This window comes from Tympanuchus pallidicinctus, unplaced genomic scaffold (assembly GCF_026119805.1).
Source record: "Tympanuchus pallidicinctus isolate F22 unplaced genomic scaffold, pur_lepc_1.0 scaffold3, whole genome shotgun sequence".
NCBI lineage: Eukaryota > Metazoa > Chordata > Aves > Galliformes > Phasianidae > Tympanuchus > Tympanuchus pallidicinctus.
This window is the reverse complement of record NW_026294747.1, coordinates 4,818,210-4,846,106: the sequence shown is the minus strand read 5'-3', so window position 1 is coordinate 4,846,106 and position 27,897 is coordinate 4,818,210. Positions and strand designations below refer to the sequence as shown.

The 27,897-nt window shown below is 39.7% G+C and overlaps 1 protein-coding gene and 1 long non-coding RNA gene across 6 annotated transcripts in view; one reads left to right on the top strand and one right to left on the bottom strand.

Moving 5' to 3' along the window:
* The window catches only part of SYT9 (synaptotagmin 9), a 69,471-nt gene that overhangs the window by 821 nt on the left and 40,753 nt on the right, over nt 1-27,897 (top strand). The window lies entirely within an intron of this gene.
* The window catches only part of LOC128086802 (uncharacterized), a 46,497-nt gene continuing 18,801 nt past the window's right edge, over nt 202-27,897 (bottom strand). Inside the window, exons 2-3 of the long non-coding RNA XR_008209534.1 lie at nt 23,281-23,390; nt 202-1,040 (exon numbers count right to left, since the gene is read on the bottom strand). This is a non-coding gene — a long non-coding RNA (uncharacterized LOC128086802). The remainder of the gene's footprint in view (nt 1,041-23,280; nt 23,391-27,897) is intronic.

The following is a 27,897-nucleotide window of genomic DNA, read 5'->3' as shown; positions in this document are numbered from 1 at the left end:
TTTGTGTCTGCGTGTTTCAGGATTATGGTTGCCTTTTCGTATCTTGGCAATAGCACCGATTTTAAAACTTTCACGTCAGGAAGCTTCTTAATGAAGAAGCTGTGCTCCAGCTGCTCGGAAATGCTGAAAGATTAATGATGTTCTTTCTGTACATCTCTGATCATAAGGGAAAGGCAGAGTACGGTTTGAAGTAGGAGCCTAATATGTTTACATCATCAAGTGGAGTTTGCTTAGTATGAGAAGGAGACATTTAAAGACTTAAAATAGAAGTTGAAACGTTTGTCGTACTGCGAAGCCTTGGTGCTAGATTGGCTATCATCACAGCCTCACATTGTTTTCCTTAATATTCTCTGACATACATTAGCTCATTTAGCACAGGGCAGTCTTATTTCAGTATATTCTTAAACATTTTCTGTCATTTGCAAAGTCTGAAGTACAACTCAAAGTGCAGCTTACTGATAAATGTTTGGATATGCCAAAAAGTCTGGAGGAAACCAGGAAAAATACGAAAATATTCAGAGAAGGAAGAAGGGAAGCTCTTCTATAAATGAATAAGGATATACAAGCAAACACTGGATACAATACTAAGTTCGCTTGTATCCAGTATTAGTTGCAGCCATTCTGGCTTCTCTCTTACTAAAAAACATTCAAATTAAAGTAATTCATGCAATCATTGGATAAGGATTCTTTAAAATTAGACAAATCCATTTTGTTCTTATAATCCAATTTAATTTGTTCACACAAGCAGCAATTTTGGTGAGACCTGTGATTTTCTGTAATTTTCATTTACCAAGGGATCAATCACATATTTGTATATCAGGTGATTATTCCTAAAACGTCTACTTGAATCAGTGCCCACATTGAATACTAAATTACTTGAAATGCATAGGAGGACTTCAGCCTCATCTAACTTGAATAACAGCTTTCCAGATTTCTTTAAAGTACCTGTTTTTCCATCAGCCTGAGGCAGAGAGTACCTGGCATCGATCTGGGAGCGTTCTTCAAACACGGTGTGCTCAGTAAAAATTCATTACCACTACCTAAAGATAAAATAAATAAATAAATAAAATTGCATTTATTTCTACCTGACTTGCTTAAAGCATTATTACACAACAGACTTCTGATATCGTTGCAAACCTGCTCAGTTACACAGAGCAGTGCTCCCTAACCTTCGCCAGCCGATGCGCAACAACAGTGAGCAATTATGCTGCAGGCAGCATCTTTGTATTGGCCTCAGTTTTAACATTTTTATTTTCTGAAGCTGCAGGCAATCTCAGAGGGTCTGGCAGGGAACGCATTACCCATGAGCCCTGACTCAGAAACCACTTCTGTAGAGTTCCAGTATTATGTCAAGAATATACAAATTTACCTTACCTCCCATTTCTTTGATTAAAATACATATGGTATCCCACTAAACTGGCTGCCCACAAGGCTTTTTCAGCCAATCCTTGGATATCATGGTAAGAAGACAGTCTACCTGGCTTCCAAAAATAAATAACATGATTTGCAATCATATAATAGTATGCTGGCTTGATTTAAGTTGTGGATTTTGTTGACTTAATAATGGTGGAAAAGCCCTGATAGCAGATCCAGTCACTGTCCAGCAACTGGGGGCCTGAACAGAGAGGTGAAGAAAGCCTGTGCTGAAAAAGGATATCTTTGTGGCAGAATTTGGCAAAAGATGAAGTTGTGATTTTTATAACCTATGTTTCTTAGCTGTGTGAAGGTGATGTGCGTTAGACAAATTTAGCAATCTCCTCTTTGGCCAGGCAATAGACCTGTCTAATGATGTCATGTTATCATAGAATCATAAAGGTTGGAAAAGACCTCTAAAGATTCAACTGCAATCCATCCCCACCATGTCTGTCAGTGCCATGACTCCGTGACTCTTAACACCTCCAGGGATGGTGTCTCCATCACCTTCCTGGGCAAGTGCATCCCAATGCCTCACCACTTTTTCTGAGAAGTTTTTCTCAATATCCATTGTGAACCTCCCCTGGCACATCCCGAGGCCGTCACCTCTCCACAGTTCTCTCAGTTGAGAAAAGCGTAGCTGGAGAATATACATAATTAGCTTTTGTGCAGAAATGAAGGCATTTCCCCTGGCTTGTGTGTGTTTTTCTCTAATGAAGCAACTACTTGCTTAGCCCCAGCCACATGAAGGGTACAGCTGACACGCAGCACCACACTCAGTTTGACCCATTAATGTGCTTGGCTTTACCATGTGTATTGCAGCAGGGCTGGACAGCTGCAGTAGTTACTGCAAAGCCAAACTGAACTGTGGGAATGCTGAGCCCAACACGAGGGTCTGTCAGCAAACTTGGTCTCACAGACCCTCCGACACACTCAGCAGCAAAGTCCCCATGGAAATCTCTCATTTCATACATAATGCCGTGCAGCTGTGTCCGTGGCCTGCCACCATCCCAGCAATGGACTGGTGTGCAGCAGAGAGGGGCAGGTCAGCGACTGGGTGCTGGTGACACATCTTTATTTTTCACTTAATTTGCTCTATTTTGGGAAGCACTGCACTGCTTAGAACATAAGTTTAAGGGCTAATGAGTTTTAGACGTAATGCACTGGTCTGGATTTGAAGGGTGACATGGGTGAGTCAGATTTTAAAGGTTTTCAGAAAAGTAAAAATGCAAATTAGGCATTTAGTAAAAAATCTTCAGTTAGTTCAATAGGAGTTATATGTCAGACCACTCTTAAAGATCCCAATAGGCATCCTTAAGCATTTGGATACCTTAATAAGCTGCATCTTCATCTTTTTCATTGTTCTGCTCTGTATTTGTAAAATGTTGATAGTATTTCTAGAGCACGAAGTGTTTTATGAGGATAAATTGCTGTAAAAAGGCTAAGCATACCAAATATGTAATATAATCATAAAGAGAATTCATATGGACCTCATATAAATAGTCAAATGAAAACCTTGTTTGTCATATGGACATTTGAGAACAGCTCCTCAAGGTCACTTCATGACACCAGGTAAAGCCAACAGCAATTGCTGCAGATGAGGAATCATAGAATCATAGAATGGCTTGGGTTTGAAGGGACCTTTAAGGTCATCTTGTTCCAATCTCCCTGCTATAGGAGGGACACCTCCCACAAGACCAGGTTGCTCAAAGAATGGAGCAAACATTGGAATAAAAATTGCGTGACTTTATATTTTATATAATATTTTATATTTTATATTTTATATTTTATATAATAATTATAGCAATTTGTAACAAAAACAGGAAGGCAGGAAATCTGAATGATGGCACCAGTAATTATTAAAATAGAAGTTAAGACCACAAAAGTTGCACCTCTTTCTGGACTGCTTCTCTAATAGATTTCCCTTGCAACTTCTTAACTGAAAAACATGGTGGAGCATGAGTCAGAACGGCCAAAAAGGTCATGTATGTCTTTGTACACAGCTGGACTTTTTAAAAAGATGGATGCTTTGGGAAAAAAAAAAAATTCAAGAGGAATAGATACATTGCTTCAATTTAGGATAGAATAGATATGGCACAGAAAAGAGACAGAAAACGAACCGTTATTGCTGGTTTGAACTAATGTTCTGCCCTTGGTCTGCCAACATGAATCGGCTGCATGAGTTTGCATTAGCATTTCATTCTCATTAGTTTGACCGTGTCAGTGTTGAAATCAACCTTAAAGCTTTGTTGTTGTTGCTTTTCTCCTGTATAGGTGAGTTTTTTGTGTGGTGGGGTTTTTGTTTTTTAAGCAAGGACAACTTTGCAGAGCAGTGCAGTGATAGGCTGCCAGTGTTCTGCACAGACCTGATGAATTTCTGCACTGCCTTTTGTTACAGTGTTTTGCCAACTTAGCAATGATGTGCTGGCTGCCTACCTTCTACTGACTGCTAGATGCAGCAACAAAGTGCTTAATACATAGTTACCTCATGTTTGCTGATACTGAGTATCACTAAAATTCAGTCACATAAATGCAAAGTATAAAAGCTGCCTTACATAAAAATACATGGCCTGAGAATATTCTACAGACTGAGTTTTTCTTCCCCTAGTTAAGATACAGACAGATGCAACCTTTGAAAAATTAAAGTAAAAAGTTTGAAAAGGTCAGAGAAAGCTGTTATGAGCTTAAGGATTGAGAGAAAAAAAAAAAAAGACATTTATAAAGATAAGAAATATATAAAAAGTCTGGGCCATTAATCATAATGAATTTTCTTTAATGTCACAGTGAGTGGAATAATAAATAGAAAGTAAATTTTCCTATCTAAAAAGTTTTCTATCCTTCCTACTTGAAAGTTGGCTAATAGATGCTGAAACAGAAAAGTGGTGAATACTGTGAATATAACCATGGCCATTAGGCATAATGTATGCCATGGGTCATAAGAAGGAGGTCAGTTCTGCACCATGTCAGAAAGTCAGAATTCGCTCTTTGACTTAAAAATAGTTGACAATCAAGAAACTAAAATGTGAGCTTTGAAACGTGGTGGATATTTAAGGTGCAGCTTACGAGGATGCTGTTATGTTCTTGTAGAGGAATTTAAGAATCTCATACTTCTACAAATAACGTAGCGATTGATGCTATCAACTTCAGGAAGGACAAAAGGGCAAAGAAACAAAAGGGCCTCACAGGATGAACTGTGGCCTCCCAGCTTCCAGTGGAATGTGAGGAAGTTTTTTTTGTGGAGATCATTCTAGGGGACTGATTCCTCCACTGGAAGCTGATCCTTCGTGTATTTCTGCTCTTCAGAAGAGAAGAGAATGCAAACAGGATGTGTAGTTCACCAAATAAAGCAAGATTCTTTATATGGAACTATATTTCAGGAACATAGAAAGTAGCAGGGTTTCATCAAGATAGTAAGTACGTATAGGTTTATGTAGATAAATGCATAAAACTTTACAGAGTTGTAATGAGACAAACTCATGAGTAAAACTTCCAATGTTTTTGATTTTACTCATTGTGAGGCATTGTTTGCCATGTTTTTTATCTTATTTTCACCCTGAAAAATGAATATAAAATGCTGCCATTCAAAATTGATCATATTCTGTATGTTCTGTCAGTACAAAACAGCCACTGACAATGTCAAATGAACAGCGAAGTCCAAGTTCTTTGAATTTCAAGAAGCAAAGTACAGTTTCAGGATTTTTTTTAAAAAAGCAGTGCAATGCATTTGTGTACTTTAAACTGAAAGCATGAACTCTTTTTCTTTTCTGAAAAGTCACGAGCAAGTTTGCAGAAGGTAAATGTAACTCTTTCCTGTTGATCATATTGAGATTCTCTGCTAGTTTAATTCCATGTAAAGAAATAAGCAATCAAAGATTTTCCTGTGCTACTGGAAAAGCTTCGTACCTGGATATCCTGGGAAATTTGTTTGAAACAGGTAACTCTGAAATTTGAAACATAGTGCAGAAAAGAGCAAATCTTACGTTGAGAGAAAAGGAACTGTGTGCTTACTAATGGCCTGATAGCTTTAATTGTTTCTTTGCAAAATAAAAAAGAAAGTATGGAGAACGTGAATGAAAATGAAGAACGGATAAATTACTACAGTTCAAGATAAAGGTTTTACTTTAATACAACTACTTAGAGATAAATAATTTTGTTACTTCCTCAGGTAACCTGGAGATGTGTAGATACTTCACTTACAATTTATGTTCCAGAAACAGGAGAAGGAAGACTACAAAGATCATCTACATTATTAAGTATGATCTTGAATTTCAGTGGGGTTGGAACATAGTCAAATCATACACTGTTCAAATATGAAAGACCCCCTTCATAACCAAAGTCATTTTCCTTTTTTAATGGTGCAAAACTAGCTCAAGGTGTCCCTTTGCTCTTAACATGAGGATGGAAATCTGTTGAGGTGTTCTGTAGTGCTCTGACAAATATTTGTGCCATTGCTCTCCTGTGGCTGCCCTTGGATTGCTTTGGGGAGGAGCTGTATGATAGAAAGGAGAAAGGTGGCTTTCTAGCCCTTCCTGACCTCTGCATCTACATCCAAAATAGTTATGGAAAGCAAGAGATTTCTAGGGCTTCCATTCCCATTGTGTTTTTACTTCTCACTTACATAGGAATTATATTTAACTTATGCTGTTCACAGTATGCATTCACACACCAAAACTATGCCATAAACACTGTATAATGCTTGTCTTAGATTAATGTCAACTATCCTCTTTTGTATACATTTTTAAGTGTATTTTCTTATATACTAAATTCACTTTATATGTATGTATATCAAGAGTATGTATTTACTGAAGTCATTGCAATCACATTTGTCAAGTCATCCTGAAAGTCAGAATAACACATCAATTAACTCAGAAGCCAGTTATGTCTATAGCCATCCCACAGGTTAAGTCTCCTCCAAACGTGCGATGAATATTGAAGAAAACCAGTAGTTTGAATGGTAACAAAAATATATATAATTGAAAAGAGCTTAGAGAGTAACGACAGAAACAACAACCTTTTAAAAAGTAGGCTGGTTAAATAGCACACAGTCTGTCTTATACCTGAATTTTCCTCTTAATGCCAATTTTGCTGGTGAAAAACAGGAGGCTAAATTTAGCCCTTGCACATATGACTGTTCTCACCACTAAAACTTTATCACTGCATTTGTCATAACTCTTATTTCAATAGGTTTTGCATGTTTCCTTTAGACAGCGGGGGGAATGGGAAGAATTTGTTAATTGCAGTTTCCTAAGAAACATCTGAAAGCTTAATTTCTGCAGGCAACAATTTCTGTTTGGAGAGAAAGAACTCTGATCCTTTAAGTAGAGGTGTAACTGTAATGGATTTATGGGTCATTAATTCATCAAAAACATGAACATGTGTTACAAGAATGGTGTTATTCTGAAGTGCTGCAGTTCTGCACTGTTACATTTTTTGTGTGATCCAAGTCCAAGTGCTCTGCCACATTTTCACCCCCTCCCTGATAGCTTTCTGGAAACTTCCTTTCCAAACTAATTTGTCAGAGTTTAATTACATTGACAATTCAGAAACCTAGAGATGTAACTCTGAAAAGACTGCTGTCACAAGCAGTTCTGTGAACAGCAGATACAGTTAAATTGAGTCTTGAGGCTGCAGACCAGTGTAGTGTCTTTGGTGTGCAACATGTAGAGTTTGAACTGCATTTTTTCCTTGGGTAGAACTCTGGTTCCTTGAACATAATCAAGACCTAAACTTATTGGAAGCCTCTGCCCTTACCACAGATTTGACTGATGCTGATGAATAGATGCAGGAGTTACTCATATGATACATGAGACTGCAAGTGCATTTTTGCCACTGTGTAGTATGTTTCCTTATATTATTCCCACTGGAATTCTATTCCATGATTCCTCTGTGTCCCAGTGGTCTGCCAGGACATTGCATGTAGGCAGCTGTGCTGGCAGTGCAGACCTAGAGGATTGCTTGGGAATTAAACATTGTTTTCTCAAATTGCTTCTGTGCTGGGAAAAAGGAACAGGAAATGTTTGCAGGCTTTGCATTTTCTAGGTAGTATAAAATCTTCCTTTAGGAAGACCTTCTATTTTTCCTGTTGTTTTGAACCATTCAGGGCACAGATCTGAATGGTGTTTTGAACTGAGTGAGTATAGATCTGGCATTTATTATTCAGTGCTTGGCAATAACTTTGTCTTAGAAGGCTCATAGTGGTGCTGCTCAGTGGCAGCTCATGTTCTGCTTTCAGGTTAAACTGAATCAGAAAAAAGGTGTTCCCTACCTCTTACTTCAGTAAGAAATAAGATAGAGCAGTCTGCAGTATTTACAGGTCATCTTAGCAGAGAGGCTTGGAGCCAAAGCATTCCCTGTTACCCTTTCATCTACAAGAGTCAGGGGCAGAAAGAAGCTGCTGCAGTTCTTTGCTTCTCCTCCATCCCTTTCTCTGCCATGGTCTGGGAAGAAGAGTTCCCCAGGCAGGTGAATGATGCAGATCATCAAGCAATATGGTCACAACGATATATTTAATAAGCAGTGAAAACAGGTTTGTAACTGAAAGCTGTAATTCCTGGCTTTTCCCTTATTTAGCATGGGCCCATCATATTTTTGCAATTCATTTTTCAGTTTATACTTATGTTAATAAACACATTCGTAGGTTTTAGTGCTTCCCACATTGAAAATAAAGATCCTGGATGGTTTAGAGCAAAGCTGTACTTAAGAACATGTATTGTGCATTTTTTCCCCTATATTTTGTCATTAACTTAAGCTCTTTTGTGGCTCTATTTACACTAAAGATATATAGAGCCATAATTTTGGTCTAAAGCTTTATGTCCCTCTTATACTGTTAACAAAATTTTAGATCAAGTGATAAGAATTTAGAATAATTACAGATGAAAGGATGTCTTGGATGAAAAAAAAAAGCTGGTAGTTGCAATTTTACAACTTCTACAATCTTCAGTTCTCAAAGATCATCATCTTACAAGTGAAACCTTTTTTGTATCTTCTGTAGTACTGTGAAGTAGTGAGCTCTTGATTCATTTATCTGGAAAATACAAAAAATTCTGTGACACAAAGAAAACGTTATACACAACTGATGGCTTGCACAGTTGGTGCATTACCATGGCCACACTGAATCTTGTGTATTTTATGTTGCTCAATATTTTTAGCTGTGTGTGTTTTGGATTTTCAACATTCATTAGCCAAGTCAAATCAGTTTGGCTTCCTTTGGCAGACACACTACAGGATTTTCTCTTCTATACTCCCTATGGTTATTTGGAATTGAAAAATACATTGTATTCTGTGGAAACTGGCATACACATAGATATGTCTTAAGCCAATGTACAGCTCATTTGTGTCTGTTGAGATGAACATTGGAAGAATCCAGGAGCATGTAATCTTTCAGGAAAATCTAATCTTAATTCATCTATGTTTTAATTCCTTGACTTCATAAGTATCTTGTTTTCTCCCCAAATTTAGCATGATTTGAGAATGCAGTTGTGTCACTATTTAATAAAAAAAATACAGTATTTAACCTATCTCACACATACATTATCTCATGAGCCATCTAGCCAAAGCCACATAAAGTACTTGTTAGAGTTCTCTTTTAAAACTTTCTACCTACTTTGTAATTTGCAAGAGGTTCATGCCCATACAGTTAATGATTTTATTAACATAGGCTAAGATAGAGGATGTTTCTGACATCTATCAAGTTTTGTAAATTATTACAGACTGTAATTCAGTAGAATTATCCTAGTATATAGTATATACACAAAATAATGTGCAATGCTGATTAGAAAATTATCAGTGAGACCAAGTTTCACAATCTTCTGTTTCCACTTGTGGCATATGTTTTGCTCCTTCAAAGGAGAAGTTTCCTTCATTTTTTTTTCCCCTACAGATCAACGGATAAAAATTAATGACCAGTCACTTCATCTTTTGTGGGAAGCTTACCATAAATAGGCTGATCTCAAGTATTTATTATGTTAAGGTCTCTCTGCACAGCGTAAAGGAGCAGAATGTTTCATGAGGCTGGCTCCAGGGAAATCAAACAGCTAGGAGTTGGTTCTTCCTGAGTGCTATTCTATCCCCTGTAATAGAAGTGACGTAGGGTATGTAGCAATGGCATTATGACAATTCCTACCTGCTGAAAAGAGCTTTTCGTTCAACTAGCAAACGAACACAAGAGAAAAGAGATCTGATATTGCTTTAAAAAAGGCAAGTTTTGAACAGAAAATCCTCCTCTTAACGACACTATTTTTTTCAAATTTTGCCAATTTGCTTGGGATTATGTAAACGACAAATCTAATCTAATCACTCCAGCTTTGTTTAATTCTGTGATGGTCTGCGATTCTGGAGCAGATTGTCTGGAGCTGTCAGGAATGACTCCTCCTTCTGCACGTGCCCCTAAGGCATCCATGGTAGCAAAAGTACAACTTACTTAATCTAGCTTGTTGTTGTTGTTGTTGTTGTTTCTAAGTGATAAATGGTAGCGACGGGTTGAATGACTCAAACTAAACATTATTCCCATCTAAGCCAAGAGAGAGAGATGATGAGGCTTAATGAAGAAAAGTATGGGACTAGAACATGGAGAAATGAAGTTTAGCTGGTAAACTGAAAGGTGCGGTGTTGAACTTTATTTTCCTTTGATTTGTTTGTTCCAAGTTTCTAGCTTTCTAGAAACTAAAATAAGTAAAAGGGACCCCTTGCTGGGACTAAGTTCTGTTCCTTACACAGCCACCAAGTCCGCTGTGCTGCAAGTGTAGAAACCCCACAGTGCGACAAACCTGAGCAGGAAGATTGTCTCTTGTTCAGCTCCAGAGATGGATGCAAGGACCAGAGGTGGCAGCCAGGTCTCAGAAGGGATGGGCTTCATTAATGTTCCTGAGGGGCCAATGAACTCTGAGCAGATTTGCTGTCACTTGGCAATAGAGTTAATTGAACTGAAGCCTGGGACTTTGAAGTCCTGCCTACAGAGTCATAGTAGACAGGAAAAGTTGTAGATAAACTTCATTATTCTTCTGTTGCAAGAAGTTATATTTCTATTTTTTATTACACTAAAATTTGCCATTTTAAAAGAGTTCATAGGTTGGCAAGCCTGCCTGAGTACCATTATTTGACCAGGATACTAGAGATGTGGTTAATCAAGAAAGAGGAAACATCACCACCATGACTTCACGTAATAAGGGAAAACTGTCACTTCAGCTCCTTCCTGCACAGCAGCATCATTGTTCCTGCCAGCTTCTGTTAGATATAGAAGGTGTAACATTTTCATCTGTGCTCTCATTCTCAAGTTAATGTCTTGTTCATGCCTACCTTACTCATTCTCTACCTGTCTCTTGTTCTGATGTTATGTTATAATGAGGGGTTTGACTAGTCAGGCTGATTTTTTTTCCTACTACTCCTATAGCAAGTGATGACAAAATAGTTAAAGCAGTGCCCAAAATAGCAGTGTAAAGGTATGGGTTTGCCAGAGCAACTTGACAGTAATTACTGCATCTGTCCTTCTGTGTTACATGTGAGACCCAGCACTGTGAACAAAAACTGCACTTGCTTCTTTTGATGCATTTTTCTTTCTTTCCTATTTTTCTTGGGAGCTAGAAACCAGTACAGACCTTACAAACAACAAAACCAGGAACAGCTTCAGCCTCCTCAACTTTTTTTTTCCTTCCCAAACAGGGGAGAAAAGTAATTTGTTACCTTCAGCAACATCTAAAATACAATCTCAGGATTTACTTCTTGTTCTGAAGGATGTGTACACAGAGAGAAGGAACGGAAATATTGTTAAAACAGCAGTTTGGTTAAATGTTAATTTGGCTTGGCTACTATACCTCGTTTTTCTGTCCCCCCCCTTAAAAGGAAGAATTCCAGTGGCAGTTGTTGCCATGGTACTACGAAGGACAAGGTGTCTACTCCAATCTGAAAACTATGTTTGTGGTTGTGTAGTGAATAATTATCCCTTCTGACAAGTCAGGCTTGTTTACTCAGAATTAATACAGTACCATTTCTCTTATTCCAAAGTGGGGAGAGGCTCTTCAGGTCATTCCCCATGCGTCAAGGCAAATGCAGCTTCAGCAGTGCAGGAAAAGCCTGAGAATTAGCTCTGTCCTTCCACTTCCTCGTTAGCTGCTCAGATGAACAACCGCTTCACGCCCTGCCGAGCAGCTGATTGGCCTTGGAGGGAAGAAGTATCTGAAGCAGTATTAATGTTTCATTCAAAATCGTGAGAGTTGAAGAGGAGTGGAGTTGGGGAATTTAAATGCACAAACCTTGCTGCATTGTATTTCACTGGGCTCTTTTATCTTAAGCAGTATCCCTAACCATCTCCCACCTGGATTTACTCTCAGGACAGTCTTGCTGGCTTCATGAGGTATTTTTGCAAAGGTTAAAATTATCAGTGTACAGAAAGGCTTTCAGCCCTCTCTCTTCCCTTTGCTTTTTCCTCTCCACTCTCCTTACTCTCTCCCTAGCCCCGTGAACAGCATGATGTATGCTGTACAGGAGACAGAGCTATAAAGAAGCTGTACAGTCCTTCTAGCCTCTGATATTTTCTTTTTTTCTTTTATCAGTGCTGCATCCAGGCCTGGTGTGTTTAGCATTCCCTTTTCATTTTCTCAGTAAGCAAAACTGTGCAGAAAGCTGTAAAATTAGTGCCTTAAAATGCTATCTTGACGATGTATGACCAAATTAGACGTGATAAACCAATCAGCAGAGGGGTGCAGTGAAACACATAGCAGTAAGAACAGTCATCTGCATCCACGAAACACACAGGTCCAAGATTCCAACAGTATAAAGCATCCAAAGCTATAAAAGGGGAGCAATTTTTACTTTTCTATTGCAGCCCCAGCATTCTGAAACATGGTTGCATTAAGTACATTGAAAGGCCTGCCAAAAAAGAAACATCACCGCTGTGCCTGTATGTGCAGAAGATCTTAAATTCGTTGTGAGTAATACGGCACGTGCCAGGGTTGTTAATCTGGAAATGCTAACACTAAATAAAGATTTATTTGCTCAAGATGGGAATAGAGAAGATGTTAGGTGCAGAGCTCTAGTTAGCTGATCAACAGCTTTCAGATCACTAGGAGAGCCCCCGCTTTTGGAATGTTTCAAGCAGATCTGTTTCCATAAGTTACAGTAAACACACGCCAAGCCTTTATGTGTTTCTAAGATGTGTATTAACAATGAATTGAATAACTCAAATGCTGCTTATTATTTTATCTATTGGTTAATCTTTGGAGGGGTCTTTCTTTTGGGGAAAGACTTTGTTTTTTGACAAATTCATTATAGGAATCATACTGATGTGGTCAGTTCAAAGTAATGGAAAGACAAACAGAGTATCAAGGACTACAAACATACAAAAGGGTATAGGACACGTCCGAGTGTTAATCTGTGTGAATCAAATATTATTCCACTATACATTAATACAAACCTTTTTGAACCAGTGTTGTTAGAGACACAGTTCAGCTGGCTGGATAAATTGCTACTTGGGAACTGAATCTACTACTCTTCGCTGAGCTGTGCCAGCCACTTGGTGTTTCATTTGGAGAAATCTCTTGGTGCTGCTTTTTCTCTGCCCTTCCAGTTGCCTTTTCAGTACAGATATGCAGCTAAAATTCCACTTAATCCCCTGCTTGCTATCAGTGGAGAGAGAGCAGGGCATGTCTCAAATGTGATTTCAGTAAAGCACCAGGCAAAAAACTGGCCAAAAAGCAACCAAGAGAAAATGTTTGGTCTTCTGACTTAGGTAAAAGTGCTTGAATATGTCTCTGTGTATTTTCAGTGAATGGAGAAGAGCCTGTGTTTTGATAAGGCCCCTCAGCACTTTACTATTATAAATAATGGACAGAATATATTCTCCTCCTGTGTAGGTTAGCAAATAGAAATGTGCCTCTCTTACCAGCAAGGAAGCAGAAATTGAGATGTGGAGATTTGATGGAATACACATTCAAACAGGAATAAATAAAAGCATAAACAGGATTTCAAAACCTCTGTTTCTGTGCCAGGGTTAATCTGAATGTTCAGATATGGAATTTATTCACGATAGCTGTTTGTGAGCTTGATTTTCTGTCTTCAGATCTAAATCCCACCCCAGACTCCAGCCTGTATCTCTCTGTGCAACTGACAGGGGAACTTGTAGTTATCTTTTGCATATCCCAGCACATTCTAGTTCTCTGCCTCTCAGCAATACATTTTCAAACATATACTTTCCTGGCCTGGTTAGGTTTGCAAATGCACATCTCGGCATGATACCATTTGAAAGGAAAACTGAAAGGATCAGTATAATGGTAATCCTTCTCACATTTTTAGTAGCAGAAACACATGATACAAAGCATGTTTCTTGGAGGGAGGGGCATTTTTTACTTGTCCCCGTTCTCCAATATACCGCCCACCAGGCACATGCTGGGTATTAAACAGTGTATTTTTTACTGTCTCCACTTACTTGTTATCAAAGATGTATCTTTGTTTATCAATTTCTGTAGTGTATCTGATGTGTAAGCAGTTCATAAAATGAGCCATCCATCCCTTATGTGAAAGTTCTCTAAAGAAACTGTCTGAACAGTTCTGTAACTCTATTGAGCAATCTGCTGACAGTCAGATCTCCATCAGTCTGCAAATTTGGAACAAACAGCTCTTTGAAGTGTGCAGTTCTTTTCTCTTCTGCTGCCTTTTTCCTTTCCTTTCTTTTTATTTAAGTGAAAATAATCTCACTTTCACAAGTGATTATTTTTTTTTTTAATTTCATATTTAGGTCATTCAAAAATTATTCCCTTCCCCTACATTCATCTGACTTCATGCATTTTAGGGTACGACTTAATTCTATTTAAATCAGATTTCAAAAGCTCGCAAGCCAGAGGCACTAAATCCAACCTCTTTACTCCTGTACTACTTTAACTCAAAATAATCTTTGAGAGCAACATTTTCAAAGAAATGCATGTGAATGAAACTGATAACTTAGTGAGAATTTGTTATGTAAGTCCTTCACATATTTTTGAAAATCTAAGCCATATGACTTGTGTTTCCATAAAAGAAGAAACGACTGCTTCTATCCAAATTGCTTTTCTGGAATTGGAACTGGATGATCTTGAAGGTTGCTTCCAACCCAAATCATTCTGTGATTCTCTGATCTTAGGGTTACACCGATCTATTCTGAATCACCTTATCTTCTTTACTTCATTTATTCCCTTTTGTTTCACTTGGATAAAAAAAGTATGCTGCCACAAGAAATTCACAAATTCTTCCTTTAAAATACAAGAACGTGATCAACTTTTACCTTCAATGCCACGCACTGTTAGCAGAAATTAGAAATCTACAGTGAGAAAGGTGATCTCTGTGAACATAGTAAGGCAAAAATAGGTTGCTAAGTGCCTACCCAAGGGTGAGAATACTGTTAATTTAAAGGACATAGGATCACAGATACTTCCAGAGAGAAGAATATATACAAGAACTTGATTCTAAAGAAACTTAAAATAATGTTAATATAGCACAGTTTTGTGTACTTTTTTTTTTTTTTCATAATGTAATTAAGGCTCAGGAAGTGATGTTCCTTAAATTTTGGTTTCATCATTTTTTTGGCCATATGGGGCCAGTATAAGTATTTGAAATTGATGGATACCTAATCTACACAGGAATGTTGAACAATAAATAAGGACCAAGTGTTAATGAAACTTATCCCAGTGCCATTCAGCTGAAGTTGTGAAAAATTAGCAAATCCTATCATCAGCATTGCAGATAGCAAGGAAAGTGGGCTGTAACTGTCTCTGGGGAGCTGAGGAGAAACTTGTATTGCTATTTGCTAGTTGCGTTCTTGTTTTTTTTTCTAGGCAAGGATAAAAAGCATAGAGACCAGAGGATGGAAAAAAAACAGTGCCTAGAAATTTATCATCAGTTTCCTCTGTTACATCCATTTAATTTTCCCATTCAGAATAAATAGAATTCCTGGAGTTCTTCAAAAACCAAGGAAATCCCCAGGTCTAAGAGCAATCCAGCAGATCAATGCTTGAGAAAAGAGAGAAGACATGGAAACAGCAGCTTAGGGTTTTCACTGTTTTCTTAAATATCCCACTGCTATGGATGATGATTCTGGGGGACGTTGGGCTGCTAACAGCATTTTCTTCTTCACAGTGTGTAATTCTGAGAGTGCTGAGAGAAGTTATTCTGCCACACGTAAAGATTTCCCTTGGCCGTGGTTTTGAGAGGACAATGTTGCAAAACTGATGGCTCCTTCTCTACATCCCATTTCTTTCTGTACACCCACCTGGAGATGCTGGCAGTTAACACAGAGGGTATATTAAGGCATCTGGCTACTGGAGAAAGATTCTAATTGTACTAGTCTCTAAGAAAGCTATTCTGTATGCCGTGATTATTATTGCTCTCTGTGGTTACGTTATTTATACTCTTTTTCTTATTTATTGCTTGAATGAACCTAATACATTTGAAATTATGTTTCAGAAGAAGAAAGATACTATGCAACTGGTGGTATTCCACTGCAGAATAACCCCTGAAGGGATTTGTAATCCCCTGCTACTAACATCATGTAATAGTGAGCCAAAATGAATAATAATACTATGAACGCTGCTTCACATTCAGCCTCATTTGGTTTTAGTTTGCATTTCCTAGTATCATTATTAAGTATTTATGCTGTAGATGACATCCAGGGGCTGGTCTAAATAGTCTTGAGCCCCCGGCAGCAGCAGCAGCATATAGACATACAGATATTTTGTTCCCTCTCTTCAAACACATGCTATACAAACTCTGTAAAATACTTGCTAGTAAGTATTCACTGTAGTTAAACACAAGGCAGTACATGCTGGACATCAGTCAAAGACGTACAATAGCAAGCAGTTTACTAATTACTATTAATGTTTACCGGATTTGGAATGTCTTAATTGATTTTGGCACTGAAAGTACAGTCTGCTAAATTGCTTGTCACCTCTGTTTTATCCTAGGCCTCACTGAGAAACTCATGCAATTAACTGTAATTGCTATAGTGTATTTATTCTAAAGTGTATAATGCATTATTATTTTGTTATTTGGATTTCAAAAGTGTGGAGTTAATTGCTTAGAAAAATACAATTCAAAATAAGGCAATCTTGTAGTGAGGTGGTTTGGTTCTTTTCAGAGTGGAAAAATAGGAGGATTTTAACATAACTCATGTTGAAACTCATAGTTCTTCTGTATGGAAAACCTCACTGACTTCTGGGAGAGTAACTTAAAAGATACTACAGATAAATCACCATTACCAGCTTGCGTGGTCCCAAGTGAGGAGTTTGACATGCTGTGCACCACTGTGCTTATAGGACTGAGTATCTCCATGGTGCAATTACTAGCTGTAAAGTTTGGGCTGGCTGCCAGACCATGGCACACATCAGTGTGGGCTTCAGGAAGAACCTACACCCCCAGGGCTGTAGCAGGAGCCTGGCTGCAGCCTCGGCCCAACCTGGAGGACTAGCTACACCAAAGACACCCCTCAGCTCTGTGTCTCATTCAAGTGAGTGCTGCCAGACTCTAGGTATACACAAGGCAGGTCTGCACCAAAAAGAATCCTTCTCCCTTCTCACTTGAATACTAAATTGCTTATGTGGGTAATCCTATATTATTTAGGAAGACCAGGGCTAAGGATGCAGAAACAAGTTATTCATTCTATCTGTATAGAATCACAGAATCATAGATTCACAAGGTTGGAAACAACCGGTAAGATCATCTAGTCCAACCTTCTTCTCATTACCATTGCCACCACAAGCTACTAAGCCACATCTCGTAGCTCCTCATCCAGGTGCCTCTGGAACACATTGCCAGGGATGGTGACTCCACCACCTCCCTGGGCAGCCATTCCAGTGCCTGACCACTCTCTGAGAGAAAAATTTTTCCTCATGTCTAACCTAAACCTCCTCTAGTACACCCTGTGGCCATTTCCTCTGGTCCTGTTTGTTGCCTGGGAGAAGAGGCCAAACCCCTCCTCATCACAACCTCCCTTCAGGAAGTTGTACAGTGCAATGAGGTCTCCCCTGAGCCTCCTCTTCTCCAGACTGAACAATCCCAGCTCCCTCAGCAGCTCCTCATAAGACTTGTGCTCCAGACCCCTCACCAGTTTCGCTGCCCTTCTCTGGACATGTTCAGCTGAGCATCAACCAACACCCCCAGGTCCCTTTCCTCTTCACAATCATCCAGCCACTCATCCCCAAGCCTGTAGCGCTGCATGGGGTTGTTGTGGCCAAAGTGCAGGACCCAACACTTGGCCCTGTTGAACCTCATAGTCACCTCAGCCCAGCGATCCAGCTTATCCAGATCCCTCTGAAGGGCCTCCCTACCCTCAGGCAGATCAACACCACCTCCCAGCTTGGTGTCATCTGCAAACTCACTGAGGATACACTCAATCCCCTCATCTAGGTCATCAATAAAGATATTAAACAAGATGGGCTGCAGTACCGAGCCCTGGGGGACACCACTTGAAACGGGTCACCAGCTGGACTTCACTCCATTCACCTCTACCCGCTGGGCACAGCCCTCTATCCAGTTCCTTACCCAAAGAAGGGTGTACCTGTCCAGGCCACGGGCAGCCAGTTTCCCCAGGAGAAGCCTGTGAGAAACCATGTCAAAGGCTTTGCTGAAGTCTAGGTAGACTGCATCAACAGCCTTTCCCTCATCTACCAGTCTGGTCACCCAGTCATAGAAGGAGATGAGGTTGGTCAAGCACGACCTGCCTTTCATGAAGCCATGCTGGCTGGGCCTGATCCCCTGGACACTGCACACATGTGCCATGTGATTGCACCTAAGATGATTTGCTCCATGACTTTCCCTGGTACCGAGGTCAGGCTGACAGGCCTGTCATTCCCTGGACCCTCTTTATGGCTGTTCTTGAAGATGGGAGTCACATCAGCGAGCCTCCAATCCTCCAGGACCTCTCCAGTTAACCAGAAACGCTGATAGATGGCCGAGAGCAGCTCGGCAATCACCCCGCCAGCTCCCTCAGCACTGAGGGTACAGCCCATCCGGTCCCATGGACTTGTGACAGTCCAGGTGGAGAAGGAGCTCTCTGTCTGTCTCCACCTGAAGGATGGAGGTATATTCTGAGTAGCATCCCAGACTTCCAGATCAGGGCGTAAAATGCCCTGATAACTGGATAACTGGTCTGGCTATTAAAGGCAGATGTAAAGAAGGCGTTGAGGCCCTCAGCTTTCTCCTTGTCCTCAGTGGCCACATTCCCTGCTGCATCAAGTATAGGATGAAAATTCTCCTTGGTTCTTCTTTTAATGTTGATATATTTATAAAAGGATTTCTTATTCTCTTTTACTGCAGTGGTCAATCTGAGTTCAAGTTGGGCTTTTGCCCTCTTAACTTCCTCCCTGCATACCTTATCAACTTCCTTGTAATCCCCCCAAGCAGCCTGTCCCTTCTTCCAGAGGACATAAACTCTCTTTTTCCTCCCTGAGTCTCAACAGTAGTTCCCGGCTCATCCACTCCGGTCATCTTCCCCTATGGCTCACCTTACGGCACTCAGGGACAGCCTGTTCTTGTGTCTTTAAGATTTCCATCTTGAGGAATGTCCAGGCTTCCTGGGCCCCTTTACCCTTAAGAAGTGACTCCCAAGAGACCTGTGCTACAAGTGTCCTGAACAGATAAAAGTCCGCTCTCTGGAAGTTCAAGATAGTAGTTTTGCTGGTCAATCTTTTGACATCTCCAGGAACACAGAATTCTACAATTCCATGGTCGCTCTGCCCAAGACAGTCCCCAACCTTCACTTCTCCCACCAGTCCTTCTCTGTTAGTGAAAACCAGGTCTAGCAGGGCAACACCCCTGGTAGGCTCTCCTACCAGTTGCATAAGGAAGCAATCTTCCATGCAATCTAGAAACCTCCTGGACTGCTTCCTCTGTGCTGTATTATATTTCCAACAGATATCAGGGAAGTTGAAGTCTGCCAAGAGAACAAGTGCTGGCGATCGTGGGACTTCCATGAGCTGCTCATGGAATGCCTCATCCATCGCTTCATCCTGATTAGGTGGTCTATAAAAGACCCCCACCAAGATGTTGCTCCTACAGGCCTTCCCCTGATCCTTACCCATAGACTCTCAACTTTGTCATTCCGAACTCCAAGCTCTTCAACATCAGGACAGTCTTTAATACAAAGGGCCACACCGCCACCCCTCTTTCCTCCTCTGTCCCTTCTGAAAAGCTTGTAGCCATCCAATGAAGAGACGATTGTTTTCTGCATATGAAATTGATAGCAGTCCTTGAAAGGAATGTATTACCTCTGCACATCCAAGGTCAAAATATGGAATTCTGTGGTGTGCACTGAATTGCACATGTGAATTCATCTATGAGCTTAGCCTGGCAGTATTTTTTATTTTGATAGCCCAAGCTCCAGAATTAACATGGTCTGTCTCGAAACCTCAATAAAAGGAAGACTTTTGCCAAGAAGCATTCTAGGACAGCAGACATGAAGCCGTTCTTACAGACAGGAGCATGCAAAAGAAGACAGCAGCATGCAAAATTTTCCTTCCCAGGAATGGGGAGCTATGCTGCCTCCTGATACTAGCAGAGGTTTGCATGTTGGTCTGATTTTGAGGTTTAGACTGACAGCACTTGCTCCCTTCATTTCCTAGTAGGGTAGTTCAAAGAACTATTCATCATATAAGCTTTTCTGCTGTATTAAGTTAAGCAGAGGGTACTATTTAGTTCCTCATATTTAAGGAACTAGCTGTTCTAATTTTTTCTGGAGGAAGTAATTTTAGGGGAAAAGATACAAATCTAGCTAAATTCACTTAATTAATGAAAATGTAAATCCATTAGATTCTCTTTGCTGTGAGCACCAGTCAAAAATCTCTGCAAGAGTTTGGATATGATGATTACTGCCACTAGAAGTACATAAAGTATTAGAAATATCTTCTATCATAATGCAGGATGTAAACAGAAACTAATTTATTTGTATGACTTTCACTTAGTGCAAGTGAAAAGACAAGCTTAAATACCACGGGTGGATTTCTGGCTTATCTTGGAGATTGCATTTATTGTAGTTAATTATTTTGATATTTTCCATTCAATTATCAGATTAAAGTTGTTATGTAAAATGGACTTTCGATAAGAAAAGATTACTTCAGATTTTGCTTTAGAAGAAAGTATAGCAATATTGACATCTACAAAATTCTAAGTTAAAAGAGACAATTAAATTCAATAGCAGTTCCACCTACATACTATGTGCCCTGTTATTACACAGAGTATGAATCCACTATAAATCTTTACTATCAGAATAATATAAGATTGAAGATGAACAGTATTTAGATTTTCTGCCTGGATCTTCTAACATTACTACATTTATTAAAACTTCTGATTTTTTGTTTGCTTTGTTATTGTTTTGTTTGTTTGTTTTAACATCATCATAGACATAGAGATTTATTGCTTTGTGCTGTATTTCAGGCATCTTAGGACCTACTAGGTGTCTCTTGGTTTTCAACTTAAGAATTTACAGTAAGCAATCCTCCAGTCTGCAGCGGTCCAGAATATCATGACAGCTTCTCAAACCTGTTCATTTTGTCAGTGGCACTCTAGATGCAGCGGCACTACGCCTACTGTCTAACAGAAGGCAGGTGCATTTGCAGAGATAACAGCTTCCCCAGAACTCAATTATTTCACTAATTTATAACTAGATTATTTGGAAAAGATGTATCACCTGCTTACTGGTCATAATCCCCCTTTTGCACTAAGCAACATTCACTAAACTGTGCATCTCTTTCTACCAAGCTGCAGGCTGTTTTACTAGAAGCAGCTGGAAAGGTCAGTGGACTAAAAATCAGAAGATCCCAATTCCATCTTTAACTTTTTAACTGATTCACCCAACTTCACCTTGAACAACTGCGCTCCATATTGGTTTCCCTTGTCCATTTGTAAAAAGGCATTTCAATAACTTTGATATTTATGGAAGGATGAAAAAAGCTGCTTAGTGATAAACAGTTTAACACTGATAATTTAACAGCTTTGTGCTACCTGCTACTTGGTAATGTGGATAGAAAAACATTACAGGCAATTCTTCAAAGAACCATTAGGGTTTTCAAACACATTTTTGGTCTGTTTACATTTGATTAACGTTTGCCAGATTCAGGTTTATCCCCAGTGGCTTCAACTGTGTGTGTTTGGATGCTTGTAGGGAGTGCATGCAAAATTTTAATGCTTCCTAGCAAATTTCAAGAGCGTTCTTTGATTTTCTTAAACAAACAATGGCAACACTGTTCTAAGGCAGACAGCTGACATTTTCTTTTTCACTAAGATAACCTGAGGTCTTGAAGAAATTTTCCATAAAAATTGCCAATTTGATAATTTTAATTCACAAGGACGTTTCATACAACTGCTTGTATTCCACAAGCAGAAAGAAATTCAATTACTTATTTCAATTTATTCTGTCTTTTCTAATAAGGGACATTTCATAAAATGTACACATATGACTTCAGGGGAGCACTCAGAGTACATTCAGAGGACAGCCAAAAGTTAATAAATTACAAACTTATTCCAGTTCTTAGCCTCGTTTATATTATTTCCCAGTTTTTTTTTTTTTTTTTTAATAATAAGAAAACTAGAATATAGAAATTACTTCTTGAGTAAACGACATACACAATTGCAGTTTCTCTAGTTAATGTCAAAATCTCTTTTTCTTCTTTTCTCTTCTTGCTCCTAGGAGGATTAAAGATTTCCTTTCAGGGTGGAAATATATGATTATTAGGGTATAGTTTCTCCTTGACTGGAATGACTATCAAATTCCTTATATCTTTTCCTGACATTTGCATCTTTCAAGCTCCTACAATTACCTAATAAAGAAACTTAGGACCATTGCATAGTTGTAGATTTTTCTTAGAAGAAGAATGCCTAAACAACATGTTTTGGTATTATTTGACAAAAACAGGTGTATGAGAAGATCACCTCAATGTTCAATGAGTGAATTGTTTTCTTTTCTAGGCTAAGGATCTGTTGTTGAAAACAAGAATTAGCTTTAAAAAATCAAGAGCTCTTTTCCTGGCAGGCTGGTTACTAAAGATTATATCCAGTACATTTGGTACTGAGTGCCAAAACAAAGGTAGTTATAATTGTCCTCCAGAAAGCTTACTATGGCAAAGCTCTAAAGTGTCTGGGAATTCAGGGCAAAGATCTGGAGCAGGGGCATTTCAGTGGGATTTTTCTTGCTCTCTGCACACACTGCTTTCAAAGAGCAGCGTGTTCTGTTCTTACAGAGCTTAATCGAGCTTCAGGAATCTAAGAGACCTGAAGTAACCAGAACTGTGGGGCCAGCGGTGCCTTCAGAAGGATCAAACTAACAAAGCAAAAAGCAAAACATCTCTTCTTCAATTCATGCTAACTGCAAAGTAACTAGTATCACAATAACTGCAATCAGTTTTTTCAGGGGAGAGGATGTTGAGTTCAGGAGAGGCAGTGAGCACCCACGCCCATGGAACAGCAACCAGCTTAGACACATCTGAGCTCTTTCTCACAGGCAGTGTGGAGAGAACAAGGGACACTGTAACAGGAAGCTAAAGGATAACAGTTAAGAAATAGGGACAGTAAAACAAAAGTTACAATGCATCTCATTTGAGAAAGCATTAGTGCTTTCCTTCCCTATCATTGTGGAGTCAGGTTTGTGGCTAGCATTGATGCAATCCTGATTCATTTACCAGTGGAAATAAGAAGGAGCAGTAGGAGTGAAACACAGGTTGCATCTGGGAAGTAACAACTACCAGAACTTTATTGGAGCTGAAGTAGTCATCATTTCATCTGATCTGTTACGTAATAACAGTGTTACCTTAGAACACCATTAATGGTACGGTCTCCCCATCTTCCATGCAATTGAGCTGTAGTATGAGTCACACAGTAACAACCCAACGGGTAAGCATCTAAAAAGCAGTGCCTTACTGTATCTCAGCAGCTGGTCCACATCTCTGAGCTGAGGCGTGTTCCACGCAGACTAACAGACCTAATCCAGGCACAGCAGTGGTGAGCAAGGTGGTTCCTTGAGCTGAGACCTGGAGCAAATATAGAATGCAAGCATAATCATAGTCTGCACTTTATTTTTTGTATCATCAGTAAAATGTCTGAAGTGGTCCCTATCAATGAAATCCCTACGAGATTTATACTGTTTGAAAAGTCAGAAAACAGTGAGTTGAAACAAGTTTCTTCTTGAAGAAAATTGGATGAGCTGACCTAGTCTGAGGGAGTTTACCCATTCAGGTGTGGAAAGAAGCTTCAGCTTCAGCTTCAGCTGATACCCAGAATGGAATTTAACCTGTTTCCATTCTATTTTGCAGCTGTCTATTAGAAAGAATTTATTCTGGTTGTGTACGATAAACTTACAACTACAAGGAAGATGTCTGTAAACATACAAAAAAATATTTTTTCCCTTACTAAAACAAATGGGTCTTGGTGTTATCCAAGTGTTGCCTTTAAAAATGTCTCTTCAGGGAAAAAAAAAGCATACTAGAACATTATCACCAACAGAAACATCTGCAATGTTGGGACAAAAACTCTTGTATGTAAATGTGGCTTTCAGAGACTAAGAATTACATGCCCACACAGCAGCACAGAAGGAGTGAATGTCTCAGATACAACATCACTAAGCTGTTCAGACAGAAAATCTGAAAAACAGTAGCTTACAGATTTCTCTCAAGATTCTTTTAAATTACATTTTTCTCTATCTAGGGTTGCATTACTTTCCATAGTTGTACGATATTTGAAATTAATTGATGTTGCCAGCTGATTAACAGTAATGATGAATGCATTTTGCACCAAAGAAGCACTCTGAAGATTTTGACAAGAAAGGTGTTAGAAGACACCTAATCTTAATCACTTATTCCTGAATAATCCCAATCCTGGGAGTACACTAAGCTTGCATCTAGCTGCTAGTCAAACTCAGGCTATTCAAGGTGCACAGAGGATTTCTTTCTGTATGCCTGAGGTCACTGTGCTGAATTCCCTTTTAAAATATTAAGTGCTAATTTCTTAACTGCTGAACATTTTTCTTAGGTACGTTAAAATAATAATACATTTTCTTCACAGTGCTTGATAGTGGTAAATAGATTTGAACAAGCAGTCATTGCAATAGGTGGCTTTTTGTATGATATATAAGAGTTTCTGATACTTTTGCTAACCACAGATTCTCTGGAGCTCAAAAGTGGATGCTTCCTTTCTTGTGCATAAAGTCTCTGTGCAAAAGATTTCTTAAACATCTAAAATATAATCCTGCTTTTCTTAGGTGTTAAATGCACTGTGATGTCTCTTGCAGCTTGTAATACTTCTAGACACATGGAAAGCTAAAGTCTTCAGTTAAGTTACTACCAGCATTAAAATCCTGAAATGCTACAATGTATTTTGACCCTTCATGTCAAAATGAATGAAAAACAAATTAAATTCTGACTGAGCAGACCTTTTTGAAGAAATGTGTTAGTTAAGAAATGTTTCTCTTACTATGTACAGGTTAATTTGTTATTTGTACAGGCAAAAATAAGCCTTTTTTTTTTTTCCATAAAAGCTGGAACATCTTAACCTTGGCAGCTGCCAGAATTTCTAGCCTTAATGAGCTAGTTATTGATATGGCTCTTTATCATTTATCATCATAATCTGTTGGTTGTTTATCTTTTCCAGAGTAAACAGCTATGGGTACTGCTGACAGGAAGGTACAAGGGATTTGCCAAGCTGGAAGATAACAATACATAAGATGATATATAGCTGTTATCTTTGTCTTTTGTCCCCCATCTGTCACCCACTGAAGATTTGTTTTCTCTCCGAATCCAACAAGTTCTCAGTAACATCTCACCTTTCCCATTCATTGATTTATTCAGTGCCCCCCTTTAGCCCTTTGATGTGGCCACATTTCTCCAGGTATAATTCTGTGCAATTTTACTCCAGAAATGTAAGAGCATGTAACAGGTTCATTTTCAGCAGTCACTAGCAGCAATTTACATCACTTCTGTGAACTCAGGCTGACGCCTCAGATTCAGAGAGCAGCATGCCTGTGGTTACTTCACTGATAGGGCAGTAAATGAATGTTGAAATGCACTGTTTTGATTTTCCTGATTTTTTAAATTTTTTTTAAGTACTGTAACATTTGTTACAATTTTTTTTCAAACTTTATTTGTAGAACTGTTTAGATCAGTGGTTGTAAAGTGTTGAATTTATCTCTGCGGTCAACTTTAGTACAACCAGTATAAAACTTCAGTATGTACTGACATCAGACCTTCAATGCTCATTTCTATAACCCAGTGTGTAGTTTGGGTACTCTCCTGTATGCGTGCAACTACGGTTGTGTATATGCCGTCACGACAACTTTTATTGTTTTGTTTTATTTGTATTCTTATTTCTTAAAAAATGGAAGTGTTCATTGTCACAAGAAGAACATAATGTATATAATTCCTAGACAGTTGCAACCATAAAAGTCAGAAAGAAACATGCAAATCCTTGAAGATATGACTCCTCTCAATTCTGTCTAAGAATCTCTGGAATGCTAACTTGCAGCTCACTTGGCCAGCTCTTAGATCAGTGAAGACATTTTTGGAGACAGCACCAAATTGAGCGTTGCAGACGATACACTGGAAGGAAGGGAAGCCATGCAGAGGCCCATGAAAACCTAATGAGGTTCAGTAAAGCCAAGTGCAAGGCTTTAGCCCTTGAGAGCAGCCCCAGTGGAGAAGGACTTGGGGGTCCTGGTGGATGAGAAGCTGGACATGAGCCAGCAGTGTGCGCCTGCATCCCAGAAGGCCAACTGTGTTCTGGGCTGCATTAAAAGAGGGGTGACCAGCAGGGAGAGGGAGGTGATCGTCCCCCTCTACTCAGCTCTTGTGAGAACCCATCTGCAGTACTGCGTCCAGGCCTGGGCCCCCCAGTACAGGAAGAACGTGGAGCTCTGGGAGCGGGTCCAGAGGAGGGCGCTGAGATGATCAGAGGGCTGGAGCAGCTGTGCTGTGAGGAAAGGTTGGGGGAACTGGGCTTGTTTAGCTTGGAGAAGGCTCTGAGGAGACCTCATTGCAGCCTTCCAATACTTGAAGGGAGCATATAAACAGGAGAGGAAATGGCTGTTTACGAGGATAGATAGTGATAGGAGAAGGGGGAATGGTTTTAAACTGAGGCAGGGGAGGTCTAGGTTAGATATTAGGAGTTTTTCACACAGAGGGTAGTGACGCACTGGAACAGGTTGCCCAAGGAGGCTGTGGATGCCCCATCCCTGGAAGCATTCAAGGCCAGGCTGGATGTGGCTCTGGGCAGCCTGGTCTGCTGGTTGGTGACCCTGCACACAGCAGGGGGCTGGAACTGGATGAGCATTGTGGTCCTTTTCAACCCAGGCCCATGATTGTGATATGTCAGCTAAATTGCCAAGGAATTTTGTGTTAATGCAGACCAAGTCTTTTTTGAGGAAATAGATGTGCAGGCAAGCAAGAAGAAATTTTACAAAACAAATTTAACTTAGGAGGAAGAAAGTCAAGATTATCATAGAAACTGATCAGTTTCATTCATCAGGTATACTTTTGAGTGTTGTGCTCACATGTTATTTTGATTGCACTTAATAAATCATCTCAATATGAAGCCAATTTACCTGAATTACAAACAAAATATTCTGCTTACATAAGAGCATTTCTTAATAATTAAAGCTAAAATGTTTCTGTCACAGAATCACAGAATCGTAGAATCACCAAGGTTGGAAAAGATCTATCCACCTATCACCAATATTTCCCACTAAACCACATCCCTCAGTAGAACATTTAAATGTTTCTTGAACACCTCCAGGGACGGTGACACCACCACATCCCTGTGCAGACCATTCCAGTGCCTGACCACTCTTTTGGAGAGGAAGTAAAATTCCCAAACATCCAAACTGAGTTTCCCCTGGCACAACGTGAGGCCATTCCCTCCAGTCCTATTGCTAGTCACATGGGAACACGCTGACTCTCACCTCACCACGATCTCCTTTCAGGAACTTGTAGAGAGCTATACGGTCTCTCCCAGAGCCTCCTCTTCTCCAGAATAAATAATCCTAGTTCCCTCAGCTGCTCCTCATGAGACTTGTGCTCCAGACCCCTCACCAGCTTTGTTGTTTTCTGTGAACACACTCCAGGGCCTCAGTGTCTTTCTTTTAATGAAGGGCCCAAAACTGAACACAGTACTCAAGGTGCAGCCTCACCACTTCCCTGCTCCTGCTGCCAGCACTGTTTCTGACGCAAGCCAGGATGCCATTGGCCTTCTTGGCCACCTGGGCACACTGCTGGCTCATGTTTAGCTGAGCACTGATCAATAGCCCCAGGTCCATTTCCTCTACACGGTCTTCCAGACATTCTGCCCCAAGCCTGTAGTTGTTGTGGCCAAAATGCAGGTCTTGGTACTTGTTGATCTTCACCCCATTGGCCTCAGCTCAGCTATCCAGGCTATCCAGCTTTCTCTGTAGGGCTTCGCTACCCCCAGGCAGATCAACTTCCAGCCAACTTGGTGTCATCTGCAAACTTACTGAGGGTGCACTCAATGCCCTCATCCAGGTCATCAATAAAG